This window comes from Syngnathus typhle, linkage group LG12 (genome assembly GCF_033458585.1).
Source record: "Syngnathus typhle isolate RoL2023-S1 ecotype Sweden linkage group LG12, RoL_Styp_1.0, whole genome shotgun sequence".
Classification (NCBI taxonomy): Eukaryota; Metazoa; Chordata; class Actinopteri; order Syngnathiformes; family Syngnathidae; genus Syngnathus; species Syngnathus typhle.
This window is the reverse complement of record NC_083749.1, coordinates 2954835-2975072: the sequence shown is the minus strand read 5'-3', so window position 1 is coordinate 2975072 and position 20238 is coordinate 2954835. Positions and strand designations below refer to the sequence as shown.

General features: G+C 40.0%; 1 long non-coding RNA gene across 1 annotated transcript in view; it reads left to right on the top strand.

The window, feature by feature from the left end:
• LOC133163200 (uncharacterized) overlaps positions 1-20238 on the top strand; it is a 58646-nt gene that overhangs the window by 33995 nt on the left and 4413 nt on the right. The window contains exon 3 of the long non-coding RNA XR_009716338.1: positions 2981-3063. This is a non-coding gene — a long non-coding RNA (uncharacterized LOC133163200). The remainder of the gene's footprint in view (positions 1-2980; positions 3064-20238) is intronic.

The following is a 20238-nucleotide window of genomic DNA, read 5'->3' as shown; positions in this document are numbered from 1 at the left end:
AGAGTTTTAAAAGCTGGTGCAATTAAGGGCAACAGAATCCAAACGATAAGAAGGAGTCCAGAAAATGGCCGACGTTTTTTTTTAGCAGCGTCCTTTTTATGACCAAGGGAAAAATGGTCACAACAGAGCAGAAGCATGAAAAGAGACGAAGGAAAACAGGGAAAGAACAAATCCAAGGTCCCAAAACAGAAAAAGGATGGAACCCAGTGTGAGAAACCGATCTAGCCCGAGACAGGAAGGAACGATGAATGATGGAGGAAAGCATGGCGATGAAGTATGGCGTTGGAATTAATGCACAGAGGGGGAGATAGAAAGAATTGTGGGAGGGAGCAAGCCCTGGTTGACCACAGCCAAGTTTGAACACCATCAATCTGACCCCCCACCCCCCACACACACACACAACTTCACCCTGAGGAGCAACAGATCACACATTAAGACAAAAGAGTGGGAAAGGGAGGCTGGGAATTAGAGAAGAAATGGACGAGGGTGGGAGAATACAAGAGGGATAGAGTTTGGGTGTGGTAAGACACAAAAAGCACAAGCGGAAAAAGGGCGACTGACCAAAGGTATATTAAAACAATAAAACATTTTATTGCTGATGACTAGAGTGTACAGCATCCACTTTATGGCTAGCCATCAGGCGGCTAATGCAAATGCTAGGAAAAAAAAGGCTACGTTATCTTTATTATTTGACTCCAATGTGATTAAACTAAAAAAAACAAAAAAGTAGGGGCATCTCGAAATTTTTAGTTTTTTCTCGGGTCGTGAAGATCAAATTAGTTCACTTCAAAGTTTGGGTTAAGCTCCACCTTGTGCTGCTGCGCCTCTTTAATTATATCATTTTGTTTAAAATTAAGCAATATGAGATCAGACAAGCCATTCCTTGATCATATTTTATGTACTGTAATTTTCGGACTATAAGTCGCTCCGGAGTATAAGTCGCACCAGCCATAAAATGCCCAAAAAAGTGAAAAAAACAAACATATATAAGTCGCTCCTTAGTATAAGTCGCCCCCCCACCCAAACTATGAAAAAAAAAAACGCGACTTACAGTCCGAAGATTACGGTATGTATATTTTAGCCCCTTGTACCACTTAATAAGCTTTCCCTTCAAGTAATCAAACAAAATTCACAATAGTTCCCATCTTTCGTTAGCACCACTGAAACTTCCAAAGTAGCCTTGAAATAGATTCAGCCACTCAAAAAAGATTTTGCGGCTTCTCCCGAACATCCCCACTGGATCCCACAGCAAAGAATCCAACGTTGTATTTCAGCGACGGCGGGTCGTAAAAGTGGGCGAACATCAGTTTTACATCTAAATCATTCTTGATTTACGACGGCTCCCCCTCGCATCTGTGAGTCGTTTTCTCTTCAGTTTGCATCCGTGCGTGCCTTCTTACGCCATGACGCGATATGAAGTCACAGTGGAACGAGGCTTTAAGCATGTAAATGCTTCTAAGGGTGTAAAACAAGTACTTTAGCTATGAATCTCTCGTCATCTCACTCGTTCTCACACAAATGTGGCGGAAAAAAACCAAATCGGTACGCCTTCATAAATCAGGCTTTATAAATCAGGCACTTGATTGGACTCCATTCACTGGCTTCTCAGACGAGGAAATGGGAATCAGTTTTTTTTGCTGTTGAGAGGAAAGACATGGAAGCAGTTTGAACAGTACATGGAAAAGAACTCAACGTTAAAAAGTCGATAAATTAAAATGTATTCAAGTTTAAATTCAAGTTGACCGAGTTTGCAAGATTCCACTTCAGTCGGCAGAAAAACAAACTGACTTCAGCCATAACCCCGCTTTTGCTAGCTAACAGTTTCCCTTTAAAATTCCCTAAAAAAAAAAAAGTTTACTTCTCTGGTACGACATAATGTATTCTGTGGCTTGGAACTGGTGTGCCGCTTGGATTTGTTGTCAATCTTTTGGATGTTTCCTAACAAGCTGCAGACGACAGCCAGTTGATGCTTGTGCTGTATTTCCGCCCAAGGCTTCCAAAACATCTCTGACATTCAGCAGTTATGATTGAACCTCATCTCGCTTGCTGTGACACCAACTATGCTAGTTTTGTGCTCTGAAGCAAAACACACAAATACAAGATTTTTTCCAAAACGGGCTTTTTGTCAAGTGTGGCCTCGGAAGCTCTGTAGCCTTCGAATGAGGGACACGTATTTTCTTTCGGGCTGTTTAGCCGGACACATCAAATTCATGTTTGTTCATTCTTTCATAATCTGCATTTATACTCTGCGTTAACATAATCTTGTCTAATGTATACATTTTATTTCGAGTATCTCCTCAAGGCCTTACATTTTCAATCTCCTGCGCTACCTGTTGATCGACGATGCCCCCTGTGTATTAATATTTTGTCGCTCGATATTGTCGCCCAAGGCTGTTTTATCCCCCTGCTGTGTGTACTCCACGTTTCGAGACAAGAAAAGATTTTTAACGGTAAAAAATATTTTTGGGGGATTCAAGTATCTCGACATCATAGCTAGGGGGATTAAAACAGAAAATACGCTCTTCTTTTTTCCTACGCCAATGTGCCTGGAGAAAAATACTGATTAGGCGGCTGGGGAGGGGGGTAATTCAAAATCAAATGAGCTCCTCTGAAAAGATTATTTGTAAAATTGGTTGTACAAACGGTAGGCAGAGTGTTTGCTACTTCAATAGCATAATTAAGTGGTCCACTATGAAGATATAACGTCGTGTATAATACTCCCGCCCGTTTTTTACCATCCAATATGATAGTCTCGATCGATGACGTTAACCGTATCGCAGTCGACTCGTTTAAAAAGTAGTTGGCTTCAAAACTTTTTAATTACATTGGTCCCATTACCGGCCCATTTAAGATCCTGAAGTCCAACAGATAGAGACATAAAAGGTTGTCCATAGACGTGCATTACGCTGCGCGCTCGCTCACCTTATTACTCAAATGGATGGATCCTGACAGCTATATCTTTGTCCTCTCAACTCCCCAGAAACGGGAGAATCTGCTCAGACCATCAGTCCTCGCCGGTTGTTAATTAGCCATCTTTCCCTGGATTCACTTCACTTCTTTCAGGTAAGTCCCACTGCTGTGTATTCCCCAAATCAATGGCAATATACAGTCTATATACACAAGCACTCACATTTTCATATTCATAATCAGGTGAGAAAGACGAGCAGTTGGATTTGAAATTCACACGCAAAATTCCCAACACCTGCTGTGGCGTATGAATTTTGGAATCAGGGCATGGTCGGATGGTAGGCAGCATTTTGCAAGGTAGTGATGGCATCAAATTTACATTTTATTTCCGCTTCTGGATATTCTTTCTCCCGCACAAACGCATCTTTTACAGTCTGAATAATATATGCGCAACTATGTGCAAATTGTGTGCAACAACCGAATCAAAAAGTTATTTATTTCCATAAATTTGAGGGACACGATGAAACACAAAAAGGGAGAGGAGCAAACGACAAATAGAAAGTAGGACAGAAATAGGCTGAGTCTGAACCAGAACATAACGGATTTTTTTTGGTGGCCAGATCAGCGACACGGTCCAAGGCGGCAGAATTACGCTTAAGCCGCTCCCTCATAAAGGCTCCCTTCGATATTTGCATGGAGATTTACCATCAAAGGAGTGAGGGAGAAAAATACTTCTTCACTTTAAAACAGTCTTTTTATACACACTTTGAGGACAGCTGTGGAAAATAAATACGAACTGCAAGAGCTAGAAAAGAAATTCAAAGTTTTTAGACACTTCATTTTAGTGATAAACATATTACCGTATTTTCCGCACTATAAGGCGTACCGGATTATAAGGCACACCTTCAATGAGTGGCCCATTTTAAAACTTTGTCCATATATAAGATATAGACATTTGCCCCACGGGCCAGACTTTGGACACGCCTGCTGTATCGGCTCAATATTGGTCCACATATAAGGCGCACCGGATTATAAGGCGCACTGTCGGTTTTTGAGAAAATTGGAGGTTTTTAGGTGCGCCTTATAGTGCGGAAAATACGGTCATCTTAGGTTAGCTTAGCAATTAGCATGGCTTTCTGTATCATCTCTTCGTAAGAACAATTTTTGTCAGAAGTGTATCTTATTTGCCGCTGTGCAATGATAAAAGTTGCTCTCCAACAAAGACAAATGGGCGGTGCTCTGGAAAAAAAAAATAATAATACTGACATATACCGTAATTGACCGATGTCCTCTCACTCTCTCTGTTTCCCTCCAATAATTCTTCACCGTGATGAGCAACCGCCAAGTCTCCATACCGGAGATAAGGGAAGTTTAGCTGAGGCTGGATTTTTAAACTATTGTGCATAATCAAGTATGTCCCCATCTGCTTTTACGTGATTAGACTTTGTGAAACACTGCCTGCCTGGAGTTTCAAGAGCCGCCATCTTTTAAAATGTTTAACTGACACTCTCTTCGCTTTGACAGAAGATCTATCACAGTTTTCTACCTAGGAAGCTCCGCAGACGCGGGGACACATTCCCCCCCTCTCGTCCTCCCTATCTCTTTCGCTCCGTGCGCTCCCGTCTGAACTTGGCAGGAGATCGATTTCCCTCCTGAGGCGAAGTGTTCAGATGACTGATGCTGAGAACAGGGGAGAGCATGCCGCTCCCATCAGTTCTAGCACCAAAGCACTGTTGACAGGATCCTAAGAAGTGCGGCCTCGGAACTGATGAGGCAGCAGGAAGGAAGACATGCAAGGAGTGCACCATCAAGTGTAGTCAGGTTGAGCGGGATGGAGAAGGGGGAAAACAAAAACCCAAAGCAATTGCCATAGAGGAACATTCTCAGAATTAGGTTTTAAAATGGAAAGATTCTCGAGGGAATGCGTCGTGTATTTAGGAGAATCACTTCTTCCGCAATGCCGTCCGGTAGAAGCGCTCAGTCCTTGAGTAGACACCGATACCAAGTACCGATCCCGCTATACTGTCGATACAGAAAACCTCAATATGAAGTTCCAATAATTCCTGATTTCTATATAAAATGGCCACTCGTGAGTACTGATACAGTGAAATAAGTCAAATCTGTTATTTATTATTTGAGCTAAAGCTAATATCGCTATCGGTACTGGCCCGCTCAACATTTCCACCAAACAAAATGTTTTTCAAAGCTGATTTGTCACTACCAGTGAATCCAAGATGTAAACATCCATTATTATATTTGACATCTGACACTGATGATTGATGCAGCAACGCATTTTTCATGGACACCAACGTCTTTTAACAAGCGCAACTGAGAGCAATATAAATACATTCGTTAGAGTTTCATTATTCCTAATTCGTCTGATAGCAGCCGACGGAGTCACGGCGGCAGTCGGCTTCGCCCAAGACATCAAATTAAATCGCCACATGATGGCAGCGACAAAAATAATTAAGCCGTCAGGCCACCTCAATCGCTGCCTCTCTGCTTTCAATAAACATTTTCAGCCAACTCGATAAAGATATAAAAGCAATACAATCCAATGTGACACCGGGGTCTCGATCAGCCTCCAACATTTACCCGAAAGAGCTTCATGCAAACATTTTTAATGGCTCACAATTGTCTGTGAAATCTCCCTCGTGACTTGAGCTTAAAGGCATAAAAAGGATTCATCCGGTACTCGCTACATTGTTTTTATTATCACCATTATATTACGTGTTTTACTAATGTCCCCTGATAGGTAAAGCTGCAGGACTGCTTTTCAATGCAAGCTTTAACAGTACTTCTCCGCTCCATTTGGCCCATATCCGAAGCGTAAGAATTTAATTTCTCAGCTCCGGCATGAAGAGCATAAAAAAAAAAAAAAAAGATAGCCGGCATTGAAAACCATTTATTATTGTGAATCTATCGAATAGTTTCTATTGAATTTCAGTTTGCCATTCAAATATCGATAATGGAGTCTTTGCGGTATGGTAAGAATATAAACACACGACCATCTTTCGTAGCTTTCAAAGCAAGTAAAAATGTGGATATAAAACGGAAATGATGTAGTTGCAAAAGTGTGCACACCCTTTTCGAACCCAGGGTTGTGACTTTATTTAAGAATCAACCACATTCAAATTCATGTCAAATACAGGAAGTTAAAACACGCCTGACACTTTTTAAAGTGCCTCTTGATTAACTTCAAATAAAGTTCTAGTCGGCTAGCAATCAGCTAGCGACCGATTTAGGGTGCACCCTGCCTCTGGGTATAAACCAAGGTACGTTAAGACTAAAAAACCGAAATCACCCGCAAATTGTATGGCCTTAAAAATAGCAACTTTTAGACAGTTCCCGGCTATTTTATATTTCTAATAGACACATCACTGCAACGTGCCGACACTGTGAACCTTTTCTGGCAAGATTGCTTGGACATTTTCACGGCTTTCTTTCGCACTGACTTTTGCATCCTCCTGGCTCTCTCACCTGCTCTCTCCATTCCTGCCTTTAATCATCCCTCACTCTGTTAGTGATTTTATTGATTGTAGTATTTCTGCCCTGACTTGTGGTTAACACTTGAGTGCAGCTTTTCTAAAAATAGCAGTGTGTGTCAAGTGCATCTATTGCTGCCTATATGGCCAAAGTGTTTGCAAGTCGAATTGCCAGTGCTTGCTCTTGTGGGGGCTGACAGAGAGAACACAAGCCAAGAGAGTTTACACGGACGTCGTTCAATTCGGTTTGTGGATGTACCTGTGGCTTCGACTTTTTAGTCTACCCAAGTCTCGACAGACATCCTTCACCGTAACAGTCGGGCTGTGAAAGTAAATGCCTCCTTGCCTTCTGTTTGAGGAACATTATTTGCAAAGATTCTCAAGCGCGCATGTCATTTATTGTCAGGCTGGGAAATGCTTTTTATTCATTTATTATGATTCATTTTGACATTTCTGGGTGTGAGTGTTTTTTTTTTTTTTTTGCCCGGTCCGGGTAGGGGAGGGGGTAGATTGGTGAATGTCAACAAAAGTTCAACTAACACCATTCCATCTCTTTAGACTTCATTTTACGCTTGTAGACCACTCGCAATCGTTTTAGAGCAATCAAAAAGTCACTTTAGGTGCAATCTTTGCAACTGTGCACACTTAGGCCTTTTCTGGGTCTATTTTGGGGAAGGATTCTTTTTTCCCCCCAGTACGAGTATTATTCAGTGGTACACCAATGCCGATACCGAGTACCGATAACCCCCAGTTTTGATACATAAAATTCACTCCCCCAAAACAATTTCGTATGTATCTATGTATTCCAATATAAAAAAAAATCCTCTAAAAATATATATAAATTCTGCTAAAATAAAAAAAATAATCAAAATAAATAAATAATAGTGAATGTTAGTGTTAATGTATTGATGTCATTGCTTTGAAATGCTTTTATCACTGGTTGTCATGAAAACGCAGCCGTATTCCTTCATTATTTCATTCTGTTATTATTTAGTGCACCATCGATCAAGATGGATTGAAATGTGTCACATGCAAATTTGACTTGAGGGAAAAAAAGAATGCAGTCAGACACTCGGGAATAATAACTGGCGAGAAAAGATTGGCAGCATGTACACACCTACTGTCATACGCACCCATTTGACACAAAGACGTCAACAACAAAAGCCGACAAGGCTGAATCAAACTTTTGTTCCCAAGGAAAAAAAATAACGCCTCATCTTGAGACGTTTCTTTCCTCACCAAATAGGCAAGTTTCATCTTAAGCCTTTTCATTTCGTCCTTCAACAAACTTTCAAGTGAAATTTAAGGGCAAGACCAAGTGTTTGAAATTTTCCACTGAAGTAAACAAACTCTAATTATCTTATTCTTTGCTTGTCAAGCCTTATTTTTAAAGATTTTTTTTTTTTTAAACGTGAAGGACATGCTTTCAGTTCTTTAAAAAAAAAAAAAAAGGGAGGAGACCTTGAATGTCCTTCTTTGACAACAATGAGGCAACATTTTTGTATCGGGTGAGTCATGCCGAATGTTTATACAATAATGGATTATAATCATGACAAAATAAGCACTAACATAACCGAGTCTCTCTCTATATATATTATATAAAGAGACTGAATACTTAATTTAACATGTTTTGAATGGAATGACCACTTCATGTAACTCACTTGACAAATGCATGCAAGTTCCCTGCAAGCTAGTAATTCTGTGTGCGGTGCGGTTGCGCAATTAAAGCAACCTTCTTATTGCCCTGTGTGTGGCGTAGGGAAAAAAAAAATACTTTACACGAGAGCCAGCAACAGGATTTGGTTCTGGTGGCCCACTCTGTAAAAAAAAAAAAAGAAACCCAACTAATAAAACACAAGGAAGGCAATTAAAATCTTGTCAGACCTCCTTCGGTGCTGCGTCTCAAAGTTATGCGGTATATTACGTGGAAAATCTGCTAAAACGTTTCGTGTGAGATTAAAATGACATCTTTGGGACTTGCAGGTAAAATCACAAAAATCAAAAGCATCTTTGGGATTCAAAAGCTGCACTTTGAAACTATAAATCGAAAAGCTGCGCTGTATCAAATCCCATGTTGCTTGCCGGTCTTGTCGGCTTTCTCTAAATGTCTGGGTGTCAGGCATTGTGTTAGAAAGATCACATTACCATGAACAGAAAGGCAGGAAGACAATTCAATACACCCGTCATTAAAAAAAAAAAAAAAAAAGCGGATGATAATAAATGTCGATTTAAATTGACAACGTGCTCCCCATTAGTCAGTCAAATTTCAGTCAATGAAAATGTTCATCGTACTTAGAACGGCACATTCCAGTTTTAACATTTAAATTGAACTACATCGATGTTTCTTTTTTCTTAAAAAATTGAAAATTTATGTAGATGAGGTTCGTCAAGATCACTAAAGGCGATTCCGCCCGTACGATTCGTCATTGACTGACAGATGCCACCCTCCGCTGGAAATTCCTAATGACTGTCACTTTGCATCTCAAAAGAAAAAAAAACAAATCTTGGTTTGGGCGTGTCTCCATTTTACAGGATCAATTCTTTGATCCCCCTCAGGGTAGTTATGTCCGAGATGATCTTTCTGCATGAACTGATGAAGCTTGCTCAGATGAGAGGTGAAGCTTCTTCTTAGACAAGCCTTGATCAATTCCGGCCGCTGAGAACACAATGACCCGAATGAATGTGAATATCCACAAACTTTATTTCTGGAACCTTTTATCAGATACAGAACGTCTCGTCTTATCGTGTGTGTTTGGTTTAAAACCCTCAAGGATGTCACTGGTTGCGTGACCCCCCCCCCCACTCAACATGGCACAGCCTAACAAAGCTGCCAGGACAAAGCACTGAATAAAAACATTTTTTTTTCTTTTTACTAAACTTGAAGTGAGAGCTGTAAATATTCATGGATATGTCACCGGGGGGGGGGGGGATGTTGAATAGCTGCGTGGCTGACTGAGCTGTGAGCGAATATGGCCATGCATGTTAAACTACTCGAGCAGACTAAGAAGTGCAACTGCATTACCACAAGCGACGTGTCACTTGGAATAATGTCACGATTTCCTCCATGTCCACTTGATACATCTCCTCAAATGCCTCGAGAGAATGAATGTCATAGTTTGTAAATTAATTATGTTTGCTAAGGCGGTTTTGGATACACATACTCGTGCATAGATCTTTTTTATTTATTTTTTTCATTTTTTTATATTAATTCATATATATATATATACAGGACTGTTTCAGAAAATTTGAATATTGTGATATAGATTTTTTATTTTCTGTAATGCAATTAAAAAAACTAAAATGTCATACATTCTGGATTCATTACAAATCAACTGAAATATTGCAAGACTTTTGTTAATTTATTTTTTGTTTTTTAATTATATATATATATATATATATATATATATATATATTAAAAAAAATATATATATATATATATATATATATTTTTTTTTTTATTATATTTTATTGTATATATTTCCATTTCCATTTCTTGAAAGCACAAGTAGTAGGAGCTCTGTGAAGGTCTAATATTGCATTTATCCGCCTTAACCTGACAGACTCAACACTTCTGTCAGTTCAGTGTCAGCAGGGTTCTTTGTTATACGGCTTCAAAACGACATTCGCATCCCGATCTCCCAGCATACGATACTGTGGTCTCTTAGTGTTAGCTGCTAGCAACTGTTTGAAAGCCAAACTCTGACAGTTGGGGAGGAGGGAAAAAAAAAACGAGGCCGACGATGCTTTGTAACATCTCCCTTTGTAGCTTCAGCCACTGTTCTGCCACGAACAAAGTAGCAAAGTGCGGCTGCAGATAACCGAGCGAGCGCCGCAGTCGAGTTGGCATTAGTGGACCGCCGGCATCAGAATGTGCAGACGAAAAGAACATTAATGCTTTTAAATAACTAATACAACGTAGTGCAGTAAAAGGCATTCAAATGCCACGGGGGCTCCGATTCAACATTTTTCCTGTTCAAAAATTTAAATAGAATCCAAAGGTACTTTTCTTTCCACCCCGACTCTCCATAGTTTATTACATCAGACAGCAGAGTCCCGGAAAATGAAATTTGCCAGGATCAAGACATGGCAGCAGAAAGGTTTCCATTGTGTTGGCTTATCATTTTGATTAAACGCTAACCGTAATTGGGCTGAGTGAAGCACCTTGGAGGAAGCGATTGGGCCGCACCATCCTCCCGACATATGGGCCAGCAAGCTCAGGCCTGAAGCTTGCCAAAAATGGAGATTACCTTGACAGTGCTACCGGCACTTAGAGAGGATTAGCTCATAATGTAACATTATCTCTTGGAAATTAATGTCCAGAGGATAAATCCTGTATTTGTATACATAGCACAAGGACAATGGAGTGAATGATAATAATAATTCTATGAAAGTTTTTCTGGAAGTTCTAAAACTCGTGGAACATAAAGCATCTACTAGGATGATCATTTAAGAATAACATTAATGATAAAATTGAGACAATGGATTTCCCTGACGATAATGCAAAACTACTTTGTTCAGTAATTAAGTAAAAAGAAGTTTGCTCAAGTTTTTTCCCAATTTTTTTTTTTTATAAAACAATTTTATTTTATTATGTATATATATCTCAATTAAATCCAAGCAACACTTCTCATCTTAAGGATTTGGGAAGGATTTGTAAATCGTCAATACTTCTCTGACCTACAACGATTTAGGGTGGATACTCGTATCGAGATCACACTGAGACGCTTTAATTAAGGGATTGAGAGGTAACATTGGATCAGAGGCAAATGGCTCACCAAAGAACTGGCAAGAGAGATGAATGTCCAGTGACTCGCCAGAGTTCTTACATTGATTGCTTGGCAGCAAAAGTGAACGAGAAGTACTTTAGCAACTTTATGAATAATTGGCGAAGCGACCGTAGACGATGTTGGTGTGAATTCTCTACTAATGTTCTTCCGATACAAAATCACTTGTATTTCCTGTAGAAAGACGAGTGCAGGCTGGCTCATCTGAGAAAGGGAGGTGTGCGTCGCTGCGGGAGTGATCACAAACGTATTCGAGCACGTCTTTAAGAGCCACCATCATTCTTGGAATGTTAAAATGGTCGGACTGATGCTGGAATCAAACAATATGAATTATTATTGTTTTAAATGTGAACAAATAGCGTCACAGATGGGCTCCTTTCGTGTTATACAATTCTACGCTTGGGTGTGGTACTTTGAGTATTTTCACTCTGTGGTTCAGACATTAAGGGCTACAAATGGGAACCAACAACCGGTTACTAGCTAGGAAACCATGGGCCACACACGAGCAGACTAAGTGTGAATGCTTTTGCGATTGGCTGTACAGAATATTGGCAATGTATGTACGCTCCTCTGTAAGGCCAAATAACCTGAATACTAAAATGTCGCTATTTAAATGACGGTACAGAAAAATAAGAAGTCATCGGTAATGCTAGTCAGTTCGCAAATCCTTCAAACTTGCAAAGACTTTGAACATCGTAACGTCTGTTGTTTCACGGGGTGTCAAGTAGGCACTCATTATTTTGTTTGAGCTTTGAAGAACAAAAGAATAAGAAGGGAAAAGTTGGAAAGCATTTTTTTTTTCATATATGATTTTATAATGAATCCTTGTGTTTAGTCGTGGAAAATGAGGAGGATTTTGACGAGCATATGTTTTTGTTTACTTTTCTATAGTGTACCTCCATGTGATCATTTATCTATTGGCTACAAAAACAGTCACACAATCAAATACGATTGTGTTACTGGAAGACAAAAATGCATGGCATCACATTTGTCTCAAACACAACTGCTGGATCTCAAGACGAGGAGCACACACAGCCTACAGTGTGTCTCCTGGGTCACATCCCGCTAGTAGAGAGCTCTCATCTTTGTCTGCCAACACTGCACAAATACACAAAGGGTGTATGGAGGTGAGGGTACATGTGTCTTGGTGAGAGTGCGGATTGCATTTGAATGAAAACCCCCGTCCTCCCTGGGGTGAACTGGAACTCACAGACGATTCAGACTGAGCCATCCCTTTATCTATACAGATGGAGGAGCTTGTGCTCTATAATATTGTGCCAAAGCATGGTCAGAGCTATGCGGTCCATGGGAATGATGGTGCCTGAAAGAAAAAAAAAAAAGATTCCAGGCATTTGTTTCTCAGACAAATAAGAAAAAGGTGTGGAGTCGTATCGATTAGGTATTTGTGGCAGATGGCGCACTCGCTCGGCCATCGTTTTGTAGCTATTAAAAGAGCACTTAGTAGCTAATTACTGCAGGCTTTGATTAGCAATTGCTGAAAATTGAAAGTGCAGTATGACAGAAGCATCACTCAAGCGAGGCTTGGTGATAGGCGAATTCAATTAGAACGTAAGCAGTTCCACTCCGTGAAATATATTTAAGCTATGGTCCAAAGATATAGCAACTATCAAACTACAAAATATATATTCCTATTCTATTTTATTGCCGTTAAAATTGTTCATTTATGAGGAATGTGCTCGTTTGTGTGTGTGTGTAAATTATCTCAATTATAATTGTTATATTTAGAGATGGGGAAAACGAAGCTTCAATTGTGCTTCATGAAGCAGTTGTTGCATTTTCTGACTCCTCACTGTTGATTTGAATTAAGAGGTAAATCGGTGTAAGTCAGATCAGAGAAAGCAAGTCAAAAAACTACAACTGGTTCATGAAGCAAAATTGAAGTTTCATATTCCCATCTGGTTTTTTTTCGTGAAACAAACGACAGCTGGTGTAAAATAAGTGACACACTGATTATATATTTCATGTCCAAGTTGGGGGCTTGTGCAATTTTGTCAAGCCCAGCCCCATGTTTTCCAGCTGCTGAGGCTCAAGCACGAATGAGAACACACCTCAGCATAACAATTTTTCAAATTTCAAATTTCAAGCATGCCTGTTCGGATATTTCTAATGAAAGTGTCGCCAAAAACGCCAAAATAAAAACACGCATGTGGCGGTAATCCTTTGATACCCGTTGAGCCGAAAGCTGGTGAGGTACATCGAGGACGTCTCTGATATCTGTGCCCATCTTATGTATTTGTGTGTTTAATTAAGCATTTAAGTATAATTAAGAGTTTTCGCAACAAAATATTCCCAACTGTGCATCTTGGGTTTGCGATAAATTACAGCGCTACGTCAAATTGTCACAAACAGCTCATGCCGAGTGCAATTTACTTTGCCAACTCAAAGATCTGCCATCTGTCATGTTCGATTGCATTAATAGTCGATCCCAGTCGAACTAGTTCATACTGTCCTCCGTCTGTTGATTTTTAAAAAGGGGAGGGTCACCGTAAAGCTTCTGTTTATCCTCGAGTCTATTCCGGATGACGTATTTTCGGCAGGCTAAATCCTTCTGAAAGCTCCGCGTGTTGACCGTCGCCACGTGCGGGAAAAGCCTTTGGGCTGTGTCCACGAGCAGGTGCATTCCTAAAGCTTTCCATTTGATGCAACGTAAAAACCACACGGCAAACTCGCCTCGCCAAGAAGCACCAGGGATGTCGAACAGCAAATAAAAACAACTCTCTTTAAAAGTGAATTCATCTCAATCTAGCTGTTGCTAAGGTAGCTTAGCTTATGGCTGAATTTATAATGGAATGTGTAGCAGCCATTACGGATTTACATCTCTAATATTAAGAAGCTGAGAACGTGACCGGCCAATAAAATACGGTATAAGCTACATCACATAACACGTTTTTTTTTTCATACATGAAGAGGATTATAAAAATCTGTGAAATGTTCATTAAAAGCTATCTACGGGCACTGTTGCCGAGACCAATTACCCATTATTCACCACTGCCTCCGAGTGATCACATATATGGAAAATGTGTCCATGTGGGTTATTTAAAAAAAAAAAAAAACAGCTTTCTTCTCTTGGCACCTAATTAAGGCTGGATATTCTAAGATTCCGACTCGTGCAGATCTTTCTTGTTTGATGACTCATGGAACGTGCTTCCTAAACAGCATTTATAGGTAAATATAGAAACTAGATTGATTCATTTTTTTTTTTTTCGTGGCTCAATAGCAACTCTTATCTTTGTGACCCTGAATGATTCCTGTCTGCTGTGAAATGTCTTTAATATGCAGCCGTGGTGCATTCATGATTTACATTCCGTCGTCGTGCTTTTTCCAAAAATGAATGGCGGGGCAATTGTAAGACTCATAATGACATTCCATTTATTCCGTCGTAGATTTTTTTTTTTTTTTAATCCCGACAAGCAAGTCAGACACACGTCAATGTAGAACTTCCTTTGTCGAGCTATGGCATCTTCTTCGTCATATCTGATGCTTAACCAAATAATTTCCATTAGTCTTTAGATCGTGAAATATTAACATACCGAAACAAGAGTTTTAAGTTGCAAAAAAATGATATAGTAGCGGAATCAAGGAGCTTCTGGGGGTGCAGAGTGAGTATTAATTATGCAATAGCGTCCTGACTGATATTCATTATTCTATGACAGCGGAAAGTCTCAGCGGTTGTTAATCAGCCTCCCACTCACGTTGTAATTCTTCTTTCTTTTCTGTGTGCCTTTTCTGTTGAACATCATCATTTCCCTTGTACTTTGGGAAATTAAAACCTCTCAAAGCAATCCTGCTTCTCTGCGCTACCGCAGCAGCATCTGTGCTTTTTGGCAGTCCCCGTCACTCTTTGCTATCACTAGCCAACCTTGATTGGACCACTTAGAAATAAAGAGTGTCCAAAACAGATTGCGCAATGACTCGAGCAGAAGGTCCAGGACCATCACTCGTTTGCCTAGTCATTTTGGAGGGGGTGAAGACTTTTGGTGACAGGGCTCTGAAATGCTTCCCAGCCAATCACAAGGCACAAAATAGTTATATCACGAGTGTGTGTACCTGAGTGTGTGTAATCCAATATGTCTGCAAGTCCTTGCTATTCAGCAGTCTGACCTTCAGCATGTTAATGATGCCAATTAAAGTGAGCCGACGTTAATTACCTCTGCCCCAATTATTATTCTCCCTCCTTCCCAGTTGCAGCTCGACAACCAAACCCAGACAAGACAAACGCACTCCTGTCGCTTTGTTGTGTTTGTGCAGAACATGTGGTCAACATTCATCCTGACGACGGAGGCAGTTCCTCGGAGCTGTTATGACATAAAGCGCTCGTTAACGTTTGACACTTCAGCCACCGTTTGCCATTGTGGCAATGTCGCCCGACCAATAGATGTCATTACGTCCATCTTTAGGTGCTGTCAATAAAAAAAAAAATATGCTGAAAAGTTGCTTCACCACAACCAAAGTTTGACAGTTTGGCCACCATGTTTATTTGACCACCATGGAGAGGAGCAGTTAATTGTGAAAGGCCGTCATTGGCTTGTAAAGGTTTAATTGGTTTACTCTCAATCAATTTCTCCCTCGCACGATAGCTGTGACCCTGTCTGGTTTCATTTAGATATGGAATATAAATGTCAGACTCTGTGTTTCCTTTCACTCTGGTTTGGACCAAGTCATTTATTGTGTACCGTATTTTCCGCACTATAAGGCGCACCTAAAAACCTCCAATTTTCTCAAAAGCCGACAGTGCGCCTTATAATTGGCTGCGCCTTCTATATAAACCAATATTGAGCCACTACAGGAGGCGTGTCCAAAATCCGGCCCTCGGGCCAATTATATATATCCTATATATGGACAAAGTTTTCAAATGGGCCATTCATTGAAGGTGCGCCTTATAATCCGGTGCGCCTTATATATGGACAAAGTTTTCAAATGGTCCATTCATTGAAGGCGCGCCTTATAATCCGGTGCGCTTTATAGTGCGGAAAATACGGTACTCTCCAACGTGCTAGTACAAGGCTGGAACAAGAAATTCTCTGCTTCGAAAAGAATACCGGCCAGCTCTTTCGGTGATGTAGAAAACATATTGCATGTGCAGTGTCAAAGTTTCATCGCAAGCTACGTTGTTCAGCCGCTGTCTGTTTTCAAGTGGCGCCTTTTTTCTCTCCATGCCTCAAACCGGCAGTCATTAATTCTGCTCATGCCAGGTAAATGAGGCATGGCAATGAGGATGCTCATGCAAAGCTTTTCCTCACAAAAGACGGGAGCGCCGAGCTTGCTAATACAAATGCGCAATGAATACACACACTCGACCACTAATTGACTTTGATTGAGCACTCGCCAACGTCCCTTAACTCTTACCGGCGCTGAATGGTAAACCGGTGGCCATGTTTGGTGACTAATATATTTTTGACATACTTGTTTGATGAAAAATGGCCATTTTGCATGTGATGGGCGATCTGGCGGTATGTTCTTAATTGGCTTAATGGCCACAATTACTTCAACAGATGTATAGGTCAACACTCTGCTTTGACTTTAGAACTCTGTGCAGCCATTTCAAACAGCCGCTCGGTTAACTGTGAAATATATTCCGCTCATAGATTATCATTTTAATTAATCTTGCTTACTTGGTCGTGTAATTTAAACATTTGCTGGGTTTGCTAGAGGGAGGAATGCAGGGGGGGGGGGCTTAGACTGAGGATGGCAAGTGATGGGGAGCAAAATGTGGCGGTGGCCAAATAATGTCACCTTCACATGAATTACACAATGAAGCAAATTTTTTCCGAATAGTTTTAACCCATGACGGTTTGAAAATTCTAAATTCTAACCTATAATCTTTAAACTTTAGCGTGCTTCACTCGTGGTTTTGAGTCAACAAATTAACTCAAACTGCTACTTCAAGTCGGATTAATACTTTTCCAAAGTGCCACAACTCAATGTCAAGTTGAAGCGGGATAGGGAAAAAAAAAAGGGAGTATTAATTTGGAAGATCAGGTTCCATGTCAGTCTAAAAAGGCAATTACCGTGTTCATTTCCGCAAAATTCTCACTGCTCCCTCAGACCCCAACCCCGACGTTAACCTCCACAGCAGGGGTGTGATGCCATTCAAAACACTTGTGTGCCCCAAATGCTCGTTTGTGTTTTATATTTCAACTATACGATCGACTTATCTCAATGTTTTCAGTCTAAAGTCAAAAACAAAAATGGCCTCACTCAACCGGGATAGGGGAATCTTTCGAATGAAATGTATTATGTATGCAATAACACATTTTCCGAAAACAGGAAGTGACATGAACATGATCATCACTTTGTTCTCAATTTTTTTTTCATACAACTATTGTAATCATGTTGTTTTCAATTCAAGCCTTTCTTCTGCCATTTGAATCAAATTAATTTGCAAAATCTGACATCCCATCTGTGCATATTTTACACTGCTGAACATGAATTATTAAAGAGTCCCACCAGTATGAGCTCTATGAGTGTCAGCAGGCCGATTTAATTTTGGACTCTTGGCATCCCGTAGTTTGCACAGGAAATCGTTTTGTGTCCAGGAAAATTTGATAAATCTCTTGGGTTGATTTTGGCTCTAGTCAAAACAGGACCATTTTTCTTTTTCTTACATTTATGGGTTTATAGAAAGGAAAAAAAAATCATCAGAAATCCCAGTTGAATGTCATTCACTTTTGTAGCGCTCCAGTACGTCTCTTAAGCTGATTCCTGTCAACAACCACAGCTCTCTCAATCTATTTTACACAAACATAGTTATTACTCACTGCGGTGTGGCTAACACAAAATAGCACCAAAAGCTGAATCAACACAAACTTAGGCAGCGGTCGGCTTGGTCCTTGTCAGTAAATAGAGACGAGAGAGAACGCTTGGCTAGCACCAGCCGGTTCTTAGTGGAGAAACAAAGACGTCGGCCTCTCTAAGCAGCTATATTTTTTTGTATTTTTATGTAAATCTGGGCAGTTTCTCATAGTTTCACACAAAAATGCTCTAATTAAAAGGAAATGTTGCATGTATGGCAAATAATTCCTAAATCCGCAGTTAGCTTGGCTAACCTGACGTTAGCGACTTGCGTCTGTATGATTATATATATATATATATATATAATTTTTTTCATGTTTACTTTCTAGCTTTCTCATACTAAATTATATAAATGTTCAAATGTCAACTATGTTGTTTGTTGATTTTATTTTGGTTCCAGCCTCGAAACATAACTGAGTATTAAAGGCTAAAAGCGGAGCCATAAACAAGGCGTTCGTTTCCAAATACAACACAACCAACATTTAAAGTTTCTAACCTTCGGCTTTTTCGTTATTTAAAAAAGTGAACTTTTCAGCTTTAAACCGAATCCAACTAACAAGAATGTGTCTTTGGGCCAAGGTATGTGTAATGACACACATGTGTGAAAGGGCAAATCTAACCACGGGGAGCGAAATGAGCAGGCTCTAGACGGCTTGACCTTTGAACTAAAACCAAAGGCTGGCGCGAGGGAGCCACCTCTAATGAAGGGCTTCAAGAGTGGAAACCGCTGCACCTCCTGTCATCTCCAGAAATCGCTCATCAAATGAAAAACCAGTGCGAACTTTTCTTTTAAAGCCTCTATTTACTTCAATGAAGTTGCCTGAACACACCTTTTTCTTTTTTTTTTCTTTCTTTTTTGTTCAGCAGCCCCCCACTTAACACTCGCATTAACACAAGGAATTCCAAAACATTAAGCAAGTTCACTTAGACGGTCAGGGGTAAAACATCTCAATTTTCCTGCCAAAAATCGAATTCATCCAGTAAATTGTAATAAAAAAAAATTAAAGTTCAGATTTTTAACAGTAATTTGGTTTTAAAAAAAATAGATAAAATACAATAGACAGATTTAACACAGTCAGCATATTTTGGCCTTTCTAAATCTCACCAGTTTCTTCTTCCAACCGTTCCATTTTGGACCATTTTCTCATCGCAACTAAGCTGGTTCGTTTGGAACCCCACCCAGAACACACAAAGCAGTTTATTTGGTGCACACCCAAGTTGGATTACTGTGTTCAAATCTAACCGAACCGTCGACACCATGCAGGAAACAACATTTTGTTCCATTCATAGTAACTGAGTTCTGATCCGTGTGAAAACGTCCTTAGTAACAATCGATTGACTTCACTCAACATTGAAACTAAGCCGACGAATAAATGCATGAAAGCTGGAGCAAACTACCGTATAACCTATCGTACGTATTGACGTAATAAAGAGCCCATTCACACGACAAAAAAAAAAAAAAAATGCAGTCTTTAAAGTGAACTTTGCAAAGATTGTTGAAAAGTTATCGATGTTTCCATGGCAACCCCCCCTCCTTCGAGTGTAATCAGGAAAGTTTGCCTCAGTCGTCTGCCAGCATGCTGTACTCAAGCTCTGAAAGGGCAGCTTGTATTTTATTTATTTTTTTATTTTTTCCCCCCTTCTGATCTTGGTCTTTATTTCTTTCCACTTTCATTTCAGCCTTCTCATTTCAAACATCCCATATGCTGTCATTTCAAATGTGCTGGTTCTTTTTTTTTTCCCCCTCAATATCACCTTAATTTGTTTTTCACTATGTTTTGTTTTGCTTCACCATCTCTCTCTGGACTTTTGTGCAGTGCTAGACCTTACTTTTTTATATTAAAACTTCTGTGGGTGTTTCTTCTTTTCATGACAAAAAAGTTGGCGTGTTACCGAGACCTAGCCTAACGAGCCAACTTGCCCCTTTTGTGACAATCTGTTTTGCTCTTAACGAGAGAATCATGCTGTAAAATCACATGGATGATCCCACTTCAATATAATATGGATTTTGGTCTCCTGTAAAAAGGTCCGGAAATAAACCGCTCACTTATCAGTACAGCTTTATTGCCGTAGCGGCCCAAATAGCTAGCTTGCGCAGGGAAAAGCGAGACATATTGTTATCTATTGATTACTTCCCGTATCATTCTTAGTAATGAACCCGTTCTGATTGCAAAGTATCAGTGTAGCTATTTACAACTTTGCACCACAAACAACCAAAAGATAAGCAGAGCTCCATTTTCCCGAGCTGC